This window comes from Nerophis ophidion, linkage group LG04 (assembly GCF_033978795.1).
Source record: "Nerophis ophidion isolate RoL-2023_Sa linkage group LG04, RoL_Noph_v1.0, whole genome shotgun sequence".
In the NCBI taxonomy this organism is placed as follows: Eukaryota; Metazoa; Chordata; class Actinopteri; order Syngnathiformes; family Syngnathidae; genus Nerophis; species Nerophis ophidion.
The window spans coordinates 74,843,420-74,862,662 of NC_084614.1; the positions used below are offsets into that span (position 1 = coordinate 74,843,420).

At 41.8% G+C, this 19,243-nt stretch overlaps 1 protein-coding gene across 4 annotated transcripts in view; it reads left to right on the plus strand.

Annotated features, from left to right (window-relative positions):
• The window catches only part of slc37a2 (solute carrier family 37 member 2), a 51,909-nt gene that overhangs the window by 17,369 nt on the left and 15,297 nt on the right, over positions 1-19,243 (plus strand). The gene's annotated exons all lie outside the window — the stretch shown is intronic.

Sequence of the window (19,243 nt, forward strand, 5' to 3'; positions counted from 1 at the left end):
AAGCCACATTGAGCACTTGTTACAACAACGTGGCTTCGTAAAAGAAGAGTGCGGGTACTTTCCTGGCCCGCCTGCAGTCCAGACCTGTCTCCCATCGAAAATGTGTGGCACATTATGAAGCGTGACATATGACAGCGGAGACCCCGGACTGTTGAAGGACTGAAGCTCTACATAAAACAAGAATGGGAAAGAATTCCACTTTCAAAGCTTCAACAATTAGTTTCCTCACTTCCCAAACGTTTATTGAGTGTTGTTAAATGAAAAGGTGATGTAACACAGTGGTGAACATGCCCTTTCCCAACTACTTTGGCTCGTGTTGCAGCCATGAAATTCAAAATAAATTTTTATTCACAAAAAAAACAAAGGTTATGAGTTTGAACATCAAATATCTTGTCTTTGTAGTGCATTCAATTGAATATGGGTTGAAAAGGATTTGCAAATCATTGTATTCTGTTTGTATTTACATCTAACACAATTTCCCAACTCATATGGAAACGGGGTTTGTAGATGATTTTCAAGCAGCCTTCAAGAGCTCTGTAGACAAAAATTTCCAAATGTTGTCACCATCCATCCATCCATCCATTTTCTAGCGCTTGTCCCTTTCGGGTTCGCGGGGGGGTGGGAGCCTATCTCAGTTGCATTCGGGCGGTAAGCGGGGTACACCCTGGACAAGTCGCCACCTCATTGCAGGACCATGTTGTCACCACCATGAGTTACTACATTTGAACTGCCTGTTAAGTTCATTTCTCTGCTCTGTTTTACCTTGATTTTTGACTTCCCTCCTCGCGAGATCACTTTTTAAAGTAGTGGCTGATTTTGCCTGCCTTATCTGCAATGGTAAAAAACATAAACGTTACTCTTTTTTTTTTTTTTTTTTTGATAAACACGACATGCTTGTAATGCTTTCTTGGGGTAACTCCTTTTAGTTGACCTTGTACCAGTCAATCTGTGCCGTCATGAAACTCTACCTGATCTAATGCAAACTTCTTATAAATTCTTTAATCAATTGATCTCTTATAATTAGTCAGAAAAGGTTGGAAACAAAGCTAACACTACTAGCTGTGTTCACTTACCAGAGGCAAAATGTTCACAGCACAGTCAGTGTTGTATAGGAGTCAAGTGATCCCTCCGTATCATGCTTTGTATGACAGAAATCCACTTGTTGTGGCGGTCAATGTTATGCACCAATTAGCGGGAACAAATACGAGTCGATCTGGTTCTTCTACACTGAAAAAAGTGACTTTTTGGTGCTGTAAACTCTATTAGAGTAACTGTCATAATTTGTACCTGTTATTTTTAACATTCAGTAAGAACTAGAGTTTCTTAAGTAAAATTAAACATTTTATTAACGTAATACATGAATTATGGGGGAGGAGTAAGTTTTACTTATGTTTCCTCATACTACTTAAAGCAGGGCAAATACAGAGTGGGCCAAAATTTAAAACTGAACAAAGCCGCGGGCCAAGGTTGAACAAATGAACGTTTTAATAGGGACTCAAACAAGTTTTGCATTGAATATGGAACAAGCAAGGCTTACATAACTTTATAGTGACATGCAAAATCGAGTTTCAAATAATACTACTAATAATAAATATCAATGGCATATCAAAAAAAATCTAAATGAAAATTGAATGCCTCTTTTCTATTTGCAAGCTTCTGAGGGAAACATCAAAATGAACCTTTCCACCGGCTAATGATATATTTGAAAATAAAATAACTATAAGGAATGAATCAAACATTCAAGCTTTGAAGTAGCAAGAGAAAGTGCATGCATAAAAAAGGTAAATTATTGCTCAGTTTGCTACACTGATTCACTTTAACACTGAATATGGAACAAGACGCTTATATAACTTAATAGTGCAAAATCAACTTTCAAAAGACAAAGGAAAAACATCAATGGTATATTGAATAAAATTCAAATAAAAAAATGTATGCTTCTTTTCTATTTGCAGCCTTCTGAGGTAAATATCAACATTAACTTTTTCCGCAGGCTAATACATTTGAAAATAAAATAATGCGGTGGTAGCAGTGGGTGTATATTGTAGCGTCCCGGAAGAGTTAGTGTCGCAAAGGGTTCTGGGTTATTATTCTGTTGTGTTTATGTTGTGTTACGGTGCGGATGTTCTCCCGAAATGTGTTTGTCATTTTTGTTTCGTGTGGGTTCACAGTGTGGTGCATATTTGTAACAGTGTTAAAGTTGTTTATACGGCCAGCCTCATTGTGACCTGTATGGCTGTTGACGAAGTATGCATGGCATTCACTTGTGTGTGTGGAAGCCGCACATATTATGTGACTGGGCCGGCACGCTGTTTGTATGGAGGAAAAGCGGACGTGACGGCAGGTTAAAGGTGCCTTTAAGGCTCGCCCCCAATATTGTTATCCGGGCGTAACTCGTGAGAAAGTCGGGAGAACGGTTGCCCCGGGAGATTTTCGGGAGTGGCACTGAACTTCGGGAGTCTCTTGGGAAATCGGGAGGGTTAGCAAGTATGAGAATTAGCGGTGAATGCTGTATAATACCGCCGGGCCAGCTCTAATGTTAATTTGACATTGCCTCAAGGGCCAAATGAAATTACACGGTGGGCCAAATTTGGCCCGCGGGCCAGAGTTTGACACCCATGATTTAAATGTTTAATAGTTGTACGTACATAAACCTAAAAATATTACATAAATTTTACTCTGAAAATATAGTGTTTTGAAACGCATGCACGACGACGCATGCGCACAACACAACAGGCTCTGACCGACTGGCCCTGCTCCGGCCGTTAGGATCGCTTCACAGAGCACTGCAATAATTCTTATCTTGCGTTTGTAATGTGTTACAGAGACGATGTTCTCCAGAAATGTGTTTGGTGTGGGTTCACAGAGTGTGGCGCATATTAGTAAGAATGTTAAAGTTGTTTATTTCACAACCGTCAGTGTAAAAGGTATGGCTGTTGAACAAGTATGCATTGCGATCTCGTATGTGAAACAGCGAAATGCATGCGTCCTTCCGGCACGCAGACATCAGGGTGTAAAAGTGGGCGCGATGACACGTTGCAGAGCGGCCGCAGAAAAAAAATGTTCTTAAATTTTTTTTATCACACTCAGATTTTAACTGCATGCCATTGATAAGCGCAGGAGTGAGAAGAGGTTTTAAATTAATTAGCGCCCCGGTGGCTATTCAAGGAAATACGGTATATAAAATTTACTTAATATTTTGAGTAAAATGATGTCCTTGCCGATGAAAAACAAGTAGACTTTACTCAATTTGTTTATATAAATATATCTTAAAACTTGGATGTAATTAAGTAACTGTAACTGTTAATCTTCACAACTGTGTAAGTAGAATTTACTTGATACTGGCAAGTGGGGACGGCGTGGCGCGGTGGGATAGTGGTCGTGCGCAACCCGAGGGTCCCTGGTTCAAATCCAACCTAGTACCAACTTCGTCATGTCCGTTGTGTCCTGAGCAAGACACTTCACCCTTGCTCCTGATGGGTGCTGGTTGGCGCCTTGCATGGCAGCTCCCTCCATCAGTGTGTGAATGTGTTTGTGAATGGGTAAATGTGGAAGTAGTGTCAAAGCGCTTTGAGTACCTTGAAGGTAGAAAAGCGCTTTACAAGTACAACCCATTTATCTTTTAAGTGAGTGTTACTTGATATTGCAGCATTAAATTTTACCTAAATCATTCGCGTGCAAATACTTACAATAGTTTTTTCAAGTAAATCTTGGGCTTCACGGTGGCAGAGGGGTTAGTGCGTCTGCCTCACAATACGAAGTTCCCGCAGTCCTGGGTTCAAATCCATGCTCGGGATCTTTCTGTGTGGAGTTTGCATGTTCTCCCCGTGAATGCGTGGGTTCCCTACGGGTACTCCGGCTTCCTCCCACTTCCAAAGACATGCACCTGGGGATAGGTTGATTGGCAACACTAAATTGGCCCTAGTGTGTGAATGTGAGTGTGAATGTTGTCTGTCTATCTGTGTTGGCCCTGCGATGAGGTGGCGACTTGTCCAGGGTGTACACCGCCTTCCGCCCGATTGTAGCTGAGATAGGCGCCAGCGCCCCCCGCGACCCCAAAAGGGAATAAGCGGTAGGAAATGGATGGATGAATCTTATAAGTTATTTTTTTCAGTGTACGGTAGTTGCTTCAGGTCTTTCTGGTGCACTGCTGTCGATATAGCACCTCTATCGCGTGCAACTGCAGTAAAAATTGATTGATTTTAAAACATTGCTGTTTGTTTTTAAATCTTTACATGGACTGGCACCTCAATATATCTCGGACCTTATCCAAATTTAAATTCCTGCGCGCGCTCTGAGGTCCGAGAGCCAGTTTCAGCTCGTGGTGCCCAAGACCAGACTTAAGACCAGGGGAGACAGGGCCTTCTCTGTGGTCGGCCCTAAGCTCTGGAACACTCAGCCGCTCCATGTTCAAACTGCTTCCACAGTGGAGTGTTTTAAGTCTCGTCTTAAGACCCACTTTTATTCTTTGGCTTTTAACACTATGTGAGTTGTGTGGTCCTCTGTTCTCTGTTGTCCTCTGTGTTTTTTATACACTTTGATTTCTATTTTACTGTTTTAATTAATTTTACCCTTTAAAATAGTTTTTAATCTTATTTGTTTTTATATTGTTTTTATTGGTTTTATATTTATTGATTTTTTGTTTTTATTCAGTCATTAGTGGAGCATAATATGTATATTCAGTCATTAGTGGAGCATAATATGTATATATATATATATATATATATATATATTTTTCATTTTATTTTTATTTTTTATTTTTTTACAATTGTTTTTAACATGGCTGTGCAGCACTTTGGAAACGTTATTGTTGTTTAAATGTGCTATATAAATAAAGTGGATTGGATTGGATAAAAATACATAGTTGCCACAGAGAGACATCAATCGCTCTGTTTTTTTTTTTTTACGTCATTTCTTTTTTATAGTTCATCATGCCCATGTCTTCTACGGATTGTTCACCACCAAACATTGAACAATCAGCTGAGTCAGCACTCAGGTGACTCAAAGCCAGAGAGGAACTTCTCCAAGTCAGTTTGGACTGTCCAAATGTCCAAACTGACTTGCTCTCTTTACTCTGTGTTGAGCATATGATATCAATCGCTCTGGCTTGGGGGCGGCACAAAATTTGATTTTGAACGCAAGTAAAACCCTGATTAATATGACATCGGTAAGTGACAACCCCACCCGGGAAGTGACCAACAGAACCGCAATCAGGAAACACACAAGCCTCTGCCTCTCATCCCACGACTCTCGACACCGCGGCCCCACCCCGCCGACCACTACACCCGCCCGCTCGTCTTGCAAACGCTCATTTCATGATGTGCTCAAAAATCTTCGCGCCGCAACAATGCACTAAGGCTGATTGTTGCAACGCATCGGACATTTTCTAGCCTCCAACAATGCATAATGATCCTTCATGGCCCGGCTCCCGGGAATGAGCCTGTACCGACGCTCCTAAGTTGTGTTCCCTTAAGGTCCGGCTCTCATGAGTGAGCCGGCACCGAAGCGAAAAAGTAAACCCACCAGAGTTCACTGTTGCTGGAGACCCTCCAGGTTATGCCACTACCAATTTGTAGTGTGAATTGCTTCAAAATAATAAAGATTCTTTTCACAGAGGTTAAGGACATGGTCAAGCCCTCCCTCTGTGTGGCTTCCCCTTTTTTATAAGCCAGGCAGTAGTTCAGACTTATAGCCAGGGTTTCACCTGTCCGTCACTCCCAACAGGCGTAACCTGAGTCCACTTGTCAGTAGCCAGGCTCACACTCGTCAGGGTCCCGTGACAGGAATCCCCGAGGTTGCTTTGTGCGCGTCGCAGGAGAGTTCCCCGGTCCGCCTCCCACCGTATGCGTAACGCGGGTCTGCTGATTGGACTCGCGCCCGCTCATACTAAGGGCTCGTAACCAGGCCCTCCCTCTGCCCTACCCGTCACCCTCTCACGCGTAACACGGGTCTGCCTGCTGGCAGTCGTGCCCGCACATGTTCGGGTCCGTAATAGGCATCACCATGTTCGCTGTGAGCACTTCGCAAGCGGGACTTACCTGCCCGACATCCACCGTATGCGTAACGCAGATCCACTAGGATGGTTGCGCCCGCGCCTACTAAGGACAACACCAAACAACTCTTCCCTTAACCACGACCATCTGCGCTTGCCTGCCACGGAAAGCTAACAAGCCAGATACTAGAGTCCGTGAACATTGCTCCAAAGTACAGAGTTTGTGTTGATTTATTGTGCATACAAAAGTAAAAATTGGCTTGTGCAAAGGCAATAATATATGATCAATCAATGTTTATTTATATAGCCCCAAATCACAAATGTCTCAAAGGACTGCACAAATCATTACGACTACAACATCCTCGGAAGAACCCACAAAAGGGCAAGGAAAACTCACACCCAGTGGGCAGGGAGAATTCACATTCAGTGGGACGCCAGTGACAATGCTGACTATGAGAAACCTTGGAGAGGACCTCAGATGTGGGCAACCCCCCCCCTCTAGGGGACCGAAAGCAATGGATGTCGAGCGGGTCTAACATGATACTGTGAAAGTTCAATCTATAGTGGCTCCAAGACAGCAGTGAGAGTCCCGTCCACAGGAAACCATCTCAAGCGGATCAGCAGCGTAGAGATGTCCCCAACCGATACAGGCGAACGGTCCATCCTGGGTCCCGACGAGCGGTCCATCCTGGGTCTCGACTCTGGACAGTCAGTACTTCATCCATGGTCATCGGACCGGACCCCCTCCACAAGGGAGGGGGGGACATAGGAGAAAGAAAAGAAGCGGCAGATCAACTGGTCTAAAAAGGAGGTCTATTTAAAGGCTAGAGTATACAGATGAGTTTTAAGATGAGACTTAAATGCTTCTTATGATAAGACAAGGCGGCAGCTAAATAAGGACTTCCCCGTTTATCCCCTTTTTGTCACAGAGGATAAACCTGCCAGGTCTACAGCTGATTTTAATACATCCGGCACTGGCGTAAGCTGACTATAGGACGGACAAAATGACTACAGTACTGAGACTATACTGGCCATGAACATTCATCTTCTACAGCTGGGGTGTCTAAGATGCGGCAGGGAGGCCGTGTGTGGCCCCTGAGTTTTTTGTTATTAGCCCTAGGCACATTAAAAAAGCAAAACAAAAAACAGCAAAAGTTGGAAAAAAAAGCACAAAAAAACCCCAAAGCCAACAATAATGACACAAAGCATTATGGTGTCCGTAATCTAAATCAATGTTTTTGAATATGATTAATAAAATATTGTTTTTTTTATCCAGAACACTGGCAGTAAATATACAGTAGCTTAGATGACAACAATTTTGTTGGGATGATGAACGGAGACTGAGAGCCAGGCCTTCTCGGCGTGTGACCTCATCAATGCGCTTTTGGAAGAATGGTAGAAAATTCCTACAAACACACTCCGCAACCTTGAGGACAGGCTTCCCAGAAGAATTGAAGCAGTAGTAGCTGGAAAATGTGGACCGGCATCATATTGAACACTATGGGTTAGGAATGGAATGGCATTTCACATTCGTATGTGAGTCAAGGCAGGTGGCCAAATACTTTTGGCAATATAGTGTACCATCAATCAATGTTTATTTATATAGCCCTAAATCACAAATGTCTCAAAGGACTGTACAAACCATTATGACTACAACATCCTCGGAAGAACCCACATAAGGGCAAGGAAAACTCACACCCAGTGGGCAGGGAGAATTCACACCCAGTGGGACGCCAGTGACAATGCTGACTATGAGAAACCTTGGAGAGGACCTCAAATGTGGGCAACCCCCCCCCCCCCTCGAGGGGACCGAAAGCAATGGATGTCGAGCGGGTCTAACATGATACTGTGAAAGTTCAATCCATAGTGGCTCCAACACAGCCGGGAGAGTTCAGTTCAAAGCGGATACAAGACGGCGGCGAGAGTCCCGTCCACAGGAAACCATCCCAAGCGGAGGCGGATCAGCAGCGTAGAGATGTTCCCAACCGATACACAGGCGAGCGGTCCATCCTGGGTCCCGACTCTGGACAGCCAGTACTTCATCCATGGTCATCGGACCGGACCCCCTCCACAAGGGAGGGGGGGACATAGGAGAAAAAGAAAAGAAGCGGCAGATCAACTGGTCTAAAAAGGAGATCTATTTAAAGGCTAGAGTATACAAATGAGTTTTAAGGTGAGACTTAAATGCTTCTACTGAGGTAGCATCTCAAACTGTTACCGGGAGGGCATTCCAGAGTACTGGAGCCCGAACGGAAAACGCTCTCTAGCCCGCAGACTTTTTTTGGGCTTTGGGAATCACTAATAAGCCGTACTCTTTTGAACGCAGATTTCTTGCCAGGACATATGGTACAATACAATCGGCAAGATAGGATGGAGCTAGACCGTGTAGTATTTTATACGTAAGTAGTAAAACCTTAAAGTCACATCTTAAGTGGACAGGAAGCCATCAAAAGCATGAAGCAAAATCGTAACAACCCACAGCTGTGGCGTTAACCACATGATTATGCACTCCATAAACGTAGTATTTTGATGCACCATTTGCTCTTTTGTTTGTTTAAATAACCATGTTTCTTCCAGGGTGTATCAGTAGGTCATTTACCTGCACTTTTATTTAATTGGCACTCTTGTTAACATTTGATAAACGTTCTGTTTTGTTCTGGCTAACCTGACAGTGCACAGGATTCCAGTCCTGGCCAAAAAACATGTTTTATTTTATTGATTTCTGTTCATATAAAGTTTGTTGTGTTTTTTGAGACAGATGTTTTGCACCTGGCTTGGACCAGGTTATTTTCATTTTGCTACTTTGGTTTCTATTATTTATCTCGTGCTAATACGTCCCCATTCCAATAGGGCATGGGGGTCAAACTCTGGCCCGCGGGCCAAATCTGGCAATATCAATTTAGCATTAGAGCTGGCCCGCCGGTGTTATACAGCGTCGGTGCCGCTGTAACACCGCATTCACCGCTAATACTCATACTTGCCAACCCTCCTAATTTTCCCGGTAGACTCCCAAAGTTCAGTGCCCCTCCCGAAAATCTCCCGGGGCAACCATTCTCCCGAATTTCTACCGATTTCCACCTGGACACCTATATTGGGGACGTGCATTTAAGGCACTGCCTTTAGCGTTCTCTACAACCTGTCGTCACGTCCGCTTTTCCTCCATTCTAACAGCGTGTCACATAATATTTGTGGCTTTTACACACACACAGACGCACAAGTGAATGCAAGGCATACTTGGTCAACAGTCATACAGGTCACACTGAGGGTGGCCGTATAAACAACTTTAGCACTGTTACAAATATGCGCCACACTGTGAACCCACACCAAACAAGAATGACAAACACATTTCGGGTGAACATCCGCACCGTAACACAACAGAACAAATACCCAGAAACCCTTGCAGCACTTACTCTTCCGGGAAACTTCCAGCAAACTGACCAATAATTAACATTTTATTCATGCATTTTCTCTTGCTACTTCAAGGCTTGAATGTTTGGTTCATTCATTATTGTTATTGTATTTTCAAATTTATTATTAGCCTGTGGAAAAAATTTGATATTTACCTCAGAAGATTGCAAATAGAAAAAAAGACATAAAATGTTTATTTAAATTTTATTTGATATGCCATTGATATTCTTTTAATTACTATTATTATTATTTGAAACTGGATTTTCATTTCACTAAAGTTATATAAGCCTTGCTTGTTCAATATTTAATGCAAAACTTGTTTGGGTCCCTATTAAAAGGTTAATTTGTTCAACCTAGGCCCGCGGCTTTGTTCCGTTTAAAATTTTGGCCCACTCTGTATTTGAGTTTGACACCCCTGGAATAGGGAGTATATTTTGGTGTTGTTTTAATATTGTTTGGGCCAGAGTCGCAAAAATTGTGAGAGCCCAATTGTAGTTGCTCCGTGCATTATTTTTGTCAAACTTGGATCACATTGACGAGGACTTAGTCATGCACAACAACTCACCAGTTTTTGCAAGCACGTCTGGTCTGGTGAAAAATGTGTCACTTTGTGTGTACCTAACAGGAAATTTCAATACTGACTCTACAGCGCCCCTTTTGAAAATTAGAAAAAATTAGCTTCTGCCACCAAATTGACATGTCGTCACAAAAACGCTGGAGACGTCAGTCATGACAGGACGCACCAAAGCCTCAAGAACCCATTTTTAAAAACAGGAAGTCAGGACGGTAACTTGGTTTCCGTCAAAAACAGGTGTCGTACTTTCATAGCTCTTTCAAGGGACTTGGACCAAATGAGTAGCGGTTAAAATGACAAATACAAGACAGGGATTTTGCCAAAGCTATACAGTTGTGATCAAAATATTTCAACCCCCACACAATTTTGGTGTTTTAGCAAGTAGGACATTTATTCCGTATTTTGTTTATAGTCATATCAAATAAAGATGCATTAAATAGACAAATGCAACTTGAATTACAACATTATATTTTGTAACATACCAAACAGTGTCATTTCTCTTTATATCTCGTTGACAAAATGATTCAACCCCTTGAAGATAGATCATAACTCTTAAGAACAGAATTTGAATACTGTCTTTTCAATCAGTTGTTGAAAACACCTGTACATGTGATTAGAACCATAACGAGCAACAATTAAACTGATTGAAAAAGACTGTGATGCTCAGCTTCTTGTAGATGGTCAATGGTGTATTTGCAACATGGTGAAGTCCAGGGAGTGGTCAAAGAAGTCGAGATGATGTAATTTCTCTTCATAAGAAAGGATATGGATATAAGAAAATAGCAAAGACATTACACATTCCAAGAGACACAGTTGGGAGCATAATTCGCAAGTTTAAAGCTAAAGGCACAGTGGAAACACTACCTGGGCGTGGTAGAAAGAGGATGCTGTGTGCGTACAGTGGTGAAAAACCCCCGGGTAACAGCTGAGGAACTACAACAGGACATTGCAGAGGGGGGAACGCAGGTTTCGTCCCAGACAATAAGGCGCACTACGAGATGAAGGCCTCCATGCCAGAACTCCCAGGCGCACCCCACTTCGGACTACCAGGCACAAGAAAATAGACTCCAGTATGCCAAAAATCACCTGGACAAACTCCAAAGGTTTTGGAAAACTGTTCTATGGGGCGATGAGACAAAACTGCAACTCTTTGGGCCTTTGAATCAACGTTATGTCTGGAGGAGAAAAAATGAACCTTACAAAGAGAAGAGCACCTGGCCTACTGTTAAGCATGGTGGGGGGTCAATCATGCTCTGGGGCTGTTTCTCTGCCTCAGGTACCGGGAATCTCCAGCGCGTTCAAGGCATTATGAATTCTATTTCCTAGCAGGATATATTAGCTGCAAATGTCATGAAGTCAGAGACGAAGCTGAGGCTTGGGAGACGTTGGACCTTCCAACAGGACAAGGATCCCAAGCATACCTCCAAATCAACATCAGAGTGGTTGCAGAAGAAGGGCTGGAAGACTCTGGAGTGGCCTTCACAGTCGCCAGACCTAAATCCTCTAGAAAAGCTGTGGTGGGACTTGAAGAAGGCAGTTGCAGCACGCAAGCCCAAGAATATGAATGAACTGGAGGCCTTTGCCCAAGAGGAATGGGCTAAAATACCTGTAGATGGTTGCAAGAAGCTTGTGTCCGCTTATGTATCACCTTTGAAGGATGTCATTACTGCCAAAGGGTGTTCTACTAAGTACTAAAGATGCATGGAACTAGGGGGTTGAATCATTTTGTCAATGAGATATTAACAAAAATGTCCTTTTTTGGTATTTTGTCAAATACAGTGTTACATTTAAAGTTGCATTTGTCTATTTGACACATCTTTATTTGATATGACTATAAACAAAATACGGAATAAATGTCCAACTTGCTAAAACACCAAAATTGTGTGGGGGTTGAATAATTTTGATCACAACTGTAGGATGTTGGCGTGGCATGGCGCCAAACTGTGATCTAATGGTTCGCCACGAAACTTTCAAAGTTTGTAACGTGGCTCCACAAATTCAGATCTTGAACAGAATTGGTAAAAATGCAGTGACACCCTAAAGTGCAGATTTGGCCGGTACTTATTCGTACCAATTCGTAATGGCGGCAAAAACTTCTTAGAGCCATCAACCATCAAACTGTCATTACTGCACCTCAGATGATCAGATTCCTACTTGGTATAAGCTTTAAGGTTGGTGTCTGATCATCATCTACACCAGGCGTGGGCAATTATTTTAACTCGGGGGCCAAATTTAGAAAAAAAATAAAATGTGTCTGGGGGCCGGGATATCTATTTTTAGGAAAACCATTACAAAACCACACAATAAAGTCTGATTGAATGCTAAAAAATGATATGACAGACCGCCTTAAAAACAGAATGGAATTGTATTTTTTCTTTGAACGATAAAACCCTGAATATTGAGAATATATGAACGTCACACCCGCTCTCAATCGACATATTTTACAATCAAGACAAATGCAACAAAAATGCAACAAACACAGCAAAATATGAACGTAAAGGGTAAAAAAACAAAAAAACATCTATAATCTGATATATGTGATATATTACTAAGCTTTAGAACTTTCTTGTAAAAATCTCATTCCACGTCTGTCCCTGACACCCACATTTCAGGCTGGCCGCTCTGGAAACACTCTGTGGAAACGCTCCCCACCCACCCTGCTTGGTGCCTCGTCTGACCTGCTGTGACGTAGATTACCATAGTAACTAGTCGGGTTGTACTGTATACGGGTATTAGTATAGTAAAGCGATACTAATGAATCATATTCGGTACCATACCGCCTCTGAAAATTAAAAGCCTAAGATTTTTTGTTAAAAAAAAGCCAACAATGCAATTTTTTCTGGTCTCCTTTATTTAGAAAAGTATCGAAAAGTACCGAAAAGTATCAAAGCAATATTGGTATCAGGACAACACTATCATGCAAAAGTGCACATTACAACCATTGAAATATGTTGTATAGTTCAAGACTTACGGTCATTTGAACACGTCACTGCACATCATACTGGCAGCCACACTTTCCATCTTAAAGATCTAAAAAAAAAAATATTGGGGAATGTCCGGCGGGCCAGTTTGAAAAGCTTTACGGGCCGCATGTGGCTTAATTTGCCCAGGTCTGATCTACACATTAACATCGCCCCCTTGTGGTGGTAAATTATTTTTTTAATTATTATTGTTTCGCTGCCTTTTTCTTATTTTGTGTCCAATGGCTTTCCCCTCATTTTGTACATGGTACCTACTACTACAACTTTGCAATTTGAAAGAAATGTTCAAGTGTTGAAAAGCCAGACAGAGGGCATGTTTTCAGTTTGTGTTCATTGCAATAAAGCATTTTTTCTTTGCCTATTTGTTTGGTGGAAAGTTGCACATTAAGTTAAGAAGTATATTTATACATATATTGTACGTAGTGTTGATGTAGTAAGCTACTTTTGCCGCGTTTCTTGTATTGTAGTTTGCCACAATTGTCTGGGATAGCTTACCCTGTACCTTGGCAGAATTTAATTGCGAGTTACTAGTCGCTTAGTTTACTACGATTTCCAAGTAGTTTGCTCATCACTGGCGTTTTATAACATGTTTCCACCATGTTTGTAGTCTGTTTTATAACATGTGTCCGCCATGTTTGTAGTCTGTTTTATAACATGTGTCCGCCATGTTTGTGGTGTGTTTTATGACATGTGTCCGCCATGTTTGTAGTCTGTTTTATAACATGTGTCCGCCATGTTTGTAGTCTGTTTTATAACATGTGTCCGCCATGTTTGTAGTCTGTTTTATAACATGTGTCCGCCATGTTTGTGGAGTGTTTTATAACATGTGTCCGCCATGTTTGTGGTCTGTTTTATAACATGTGTCCGCCATGTTTGTGGTCTGTTTTATAACATGTGTCCGCCATGTTTGTGGTCTGTTTTATAAGATGTGTCCGCCATGTTTGTGGAGTGTTTTATAACATGTGTCCGCCATGTTTGTGGTCTGTTTTATAACATGTGTCCGCCATGTTTGTGGTCTGTTTTATAACATGTGTCCGCCATGTTTGTGGTCTGTTTTATAAAATGTGTCCGCCATGTTTGTGGAGTGTTTTATAACATGTGTCCGCCATGTTTGTGGTCTGTTTTATAACATGTGTCCGCCATGTTTGTGGTCTGTTTTATAACATGTGTCCGCCATGTTTGTGGTCTGTTTTATAACATGTGTCCGCCATGTTTGTGGACTGTTTTATAACATGTGTCCACCATGTTTGTGGTCTGTTTTATAACATGTGTCCGCCATGTTTGTGGTCTGTTTTATAACATGTGTCCGCCATGTTTGTGGTCTGTTTTATAACATGTGTCCGCCATGTTTGTGGACTGTTTTATAACATGTGTCCACCATGTTTGTGGTCTGTTTTATAACATGTGTCCGCCATGTTTGTGGTCTGTTTTATAACGTGTCCGCCATGTTTGTGGTCTGTTTTATAACATGTGTCCACCATGTTTGTGGTCTGTTTTATAACATGTGTCCACCATGTTTGTGGTCTGTTTTATAACATGTGTCCGCCATGTTTGTGGTCTGTTTTATAACATGTGTCCGCCATGTTTGTGGAGTGTTTTATAACATGTGTCCGCCGTGTTTGTAGTCTGTTTTATAAAATGTGTCCGCCATGTTTGTGGTCTGTTTTATAACATGTGTCCGCCATGTTTGTGGTCTGTTTTATAACATGTGTCCGCCATGTTTGTAGTCTGTTTTATGACATGTGTCCGCCATGTTTGTAGTCTGTTTTATGACATGTGTCCGCCATGTTTGTGGTCTGTTTTATAACATGTGTCCACCATGTTTGTGGTCTGTTTTATAACATGTGTCCGCCATGTTTGTGGTCTGTTTTATAACATGTGTCCGCCATGTTTGTGGTCTGTTTTATAACATGTGTCCGCCATGTTTGTGGTGTGTTTTATGACATGTGTCCGCCATGTTTGTGGAGTGTTTTATAACATGTGTCCGCCATGTTTGTGGTCTGTTTTATAACATGTGTCCGCCATGTTTGTGGAGTGTTTTATAACATGTGTCCGCCATGTTTGTGGTCGGTTTTATAACATGTGTCCGCCATGTTTGTGGTCGGTTTTATAACATGTGTCCGCCATGTTTGTGGTCGGTTTTATAACATGTGTCCGCCATGTTTGTGGTCTGTTTTATAACATGTGTCCGCCATGTTTGTGGTCTGTTTTATAACATGTGTCCGCCATGTTTGTGGTCTGTTTTATAACATGTGTCCGCCATGTTTGTGGAGTGTTTTATAACATGTGTCCGCCATGTTTGTGGAGTGTTTTATAACATGTGTCCGCCATGTTTGTGGAGTGTTTTATAACATGTGTCCGCCATGTTTGTGGTCTGTTTTATAACATGTGTCCCCCATGTTTGTGGAGTGTTTTATGACATGTGTCCGCCATGTTTGTGGAGTGTTTTATAACATGTGTCCGCCATGTTTGTGGTCTGTTTTATAACATGTGTCCGCCATGTTTGTGGTCTGTTTTATGACATGTGTCCGCCATGTTTGTGGTCTGTTTTATAACATGTGTCCGCCATGTTTGTGGTCTGTTTTATAACATGTGTCCGCCATGTTTGTGTAGTGTTTTATAACATGTGTCCGCCATGTTTGTGGAGTGTTTTATAACATGTGTCCGCCATGTTTGTGGTCTGTTTTATAACATGTGTCCGCCATGTTTGTGGTCTGTTTTATGACATGTGTCCGCCATGTTTGTGGTCTGTTTTATAACATGTGTCCGCCATGTTTGTAGTCTGTTTTATAACATGTGTCCGCCATGTTTGTGGTCTGTTTTATAAAATGTGTCCGCCATGTTTGTGGAGTGTTTTATAACATGTGTCCGCCATGTTTGTGGTCTGTTTTATAACATGTGTCCGCCATGTTTGTGGTCTGTTTTATAACATGTGTCCGCCATGTTTGTGGACTGTTTTATAACATGTGTCCACCATGTTTGTGGTCTGTTTTATAACATGTGTCCGCCATGTTTGTGGTCTGTTTTATAACATGTGTCCGCCATGTTTGTGGTCTGTTTTATAACATGTGTCCCCCATGTTTGTGGTCTGTTTTATAACATGTGTCCGCCATGTTTGTGGTCTGTTTTATAACATGTGTCCGCCATGTTTGTGGAGTGTTTTATAACATGTGTCCACCATGTTTGTGGTCTGTTTTATAACATGTGTCCGCCATGTTTGTGGTCTGTTTTATAACATGTGTCCGCCATGTTTGTGGTCTGTTTTATGACATGTGTCCGCCATGTTTGTGGTCTGTTTTATAACATGTGTCCGCCATGTTTGTGGTCTGTTTTATAACATGTGTCCGCCATGTTTGTGGTCGGTTTTATAACATGTGTCCGCCATGTTTGTGGTCTGTTTTATAACATGTGTCCGCCATGTTTGTGGTCTGTTTTATAACATGTGTCCGCCATGTTTGTGGTCGGTTTTATAACATGTGTCCACCATGTTTGTGGTCTGTTTTATAACATGTGTCCGCCATGTTTGTGGTCTGTTTTATAACATGTGTCCACCATGTTTGTGGTCTGTTTTATAACATGTGTCCGCCATGTTTGTAGTCTGTTTTATAACATGTGTCCGCCATGTTTGTAGTCTGTTTTATAACATGTGTCCGCCATGTTTGTGGTGTGTTTTATGACATGTGTCCGCCATGTTTGTGGAGTGTTTTATAACATGTGTCCGCCATGTTTGTGGTCTGTTTTATGACATGTGTCCGCCATGTTTGTGGTCTGTTTTATGACATGTGTCCGCCATGTTTGTGGAGTGTTTTATAACATGTGTCCGCCATGTTTGTGGTCTGTTTTATGACATGTGTCCGCCATGTTTGTGGAGTGTTTTATAACATGTGTCCGCCATGTTTGTGGTCGGTTTTATAACGTGTCCACCATGTTTGTGGTCGGTTTTATAACATGTGTCCGCCATGTTTGTGGTCTGTTTTATAACATGTGTCCGCCATGTTTGTGGAGTGTTTTATAACATGTGTCCACCATGTTTGTGGTCTGTTTTATAACATGTGTCCGCCATGTTTGTGGTCTGTTTTATAACATGTGTCCGCCATGTTTGTGGTCTGTTTTATAACATGTGTCCGCCATGTTTGTGGTCGGTTTTATAACATGTGTCCACCATGTTTGTGGTCTGTTTTATAACATGTGTCCGCCATGTTTGTGGAGTGTTTTATAACATGTGTCCACCATGTTTGTGGTCTGTTTTATAACATGTGTCCGCCATGTTTGTGGTCTGTTTTATAACATGTGTCCGCCATGTTTGTGGTCTGTTTTATAACATGTGTCCGCCATGTTTGTGGTCTGTTTTATAACATGTGTCCGCCATGTTTGTGGTCTGTTTTATAACATGTGTCCGCCATGTTTGTGTAGTGTTTTATAACATGTGTCCGCCATGTTTGTGGTCTGTTTTATAACATGTGTCCGCCATGTTTGTGGAGTGTTTTATAACATGTGTCCGCCATGTTTGTGGAGTGTTTTATAACATGTGTCCGCCATGTTTGTGGTCTGTTTTATAACATGTGTCCGCCATGTTTGTGGAGTGTTTTATAACATGTGTCCACCATGTTTGTGGAGTGTTTTATAACATGTATCCGCCATGTTTGTGGTCTGTTTTATAACATGTGTCCGCCATGTTTGTGGTCTGTTTTATAACATGTGTCCGCCATGTTTGTGGTCAGTTTTATAACATGTGTCCACCATGTTTGTGGTCTGTTTTATAACATGTGTCCGCCATGTTTGTGGAGTGTTTTATAACATGTGTCCGCCATGTTTGTGGTCTGTTTTATAACATGTGTCCGCCATGTTTGTGGTCGGTTTTATAACATGTGTCCACCATGTTTGTGGTCTGTTTTATAACATGTGTCCGCCATGTTTGTGGTCTGTTTTATAACATGTGTCCGCCATGTTTGTGTAGTGTTTTATAACATGTGTCCGCCATGTTTGTGTAGTGTTTTATAACATGTGTCCGCCATGTTTGTGGTCTGTTTTATAACATGTGTCCGCCATGTTTGTGGAGTGTTTTATAACATGTGTCCGCCATGTTTGTGGAGTGTTTTATAACATGTGTCCGCCATGTTTGTGGAGTGTTTTATAACATGTGTCCGCCATTTTGTGGAGTGTTTTATAACATGTGTCCGCCATGTTTGTGGAGTGTTTTATAACATGTGTCCGCCATGTTTGTGGAGTGTTTTATAACATGTGTCCGCCGTGTTTGTGGAGTGTTTTATAACATGTGTCCGCCATGTTTGTGGTCTGTTTTATAACATGTGTCCACCATGTTTGTGGTCTGTTTTATAACATGTGTCCGCCATGTTTGTGGAGTGTTTTATAACATGTGTCCGCCATGTTTGTGGAGTGTTTTATAACATGTGTCCGCCATGTTTGTGGAGTGTTTTATAACATGTGTCCGCCATTTTGTGGAGTGTTTTATAACATGTGTCCGCCATGTTTGTGGAGTGTTTTATAACATGTGTCCGCCATGTTTGTGGAGTGTTTTATAACATGTGTCCGCCGTGTTTGTGGAGTGTTTTATAACATGTGTCCGCCATGTTTGTGGTCTGTTTTATAACATGTGTCCACCATGTTTGTGGTCTGTTTTATAACATGTGTCCGCCATGTTTGTGGAGTGTTTTATAACATGTGTCCGCCGTGTTTGTAGTCTGTTTTATAAAATGTGTCCGCCATGTTTGTGGTCTGTTTTATAACATGTGTCCGCCATGTTTGTGGTCTGTTTTATAACATGTGTCCGCCATGTTTGTGGTCTGTTTTATAACATGTGTCCGCCATGTTTGTGGACTGTTTTATAACATGTGTCCACCATGTTTGTAGTCTGTTTTATAACATGTGTCCGCCATGTTTGTGGTCTGTTTTATAACATGTGTCCGCCATGTTTGTGGTCTGTTTTATAACATGTGTCCGCCATGTTTGTGGTCTGTTTTATAACATGTGTCCGCCATGTTTGTGGTCTGTTTTATAACATGTGTCCGCCATGTTTGTGGACTGTTTTATAACATGTGTCCGCCATGTTTGTGGTCTGTTTTATAACATGTGTCCGCCATGTTTGTGGAGTGTTTTATAACATGTGTCCGCCGTGTTTGTAGTCTGTTTTATAAAATGTGTCCGCCATGTTTGTGGTCTGTTTTATAACATGTGTCCGCCATGTTTGTGGTCTGTTTTATAACATGTGTCCGCCATGTTTGTGGTCTGTTTTATAACATGTATCCGCCATGTTTTTGGATTGTTTTATAA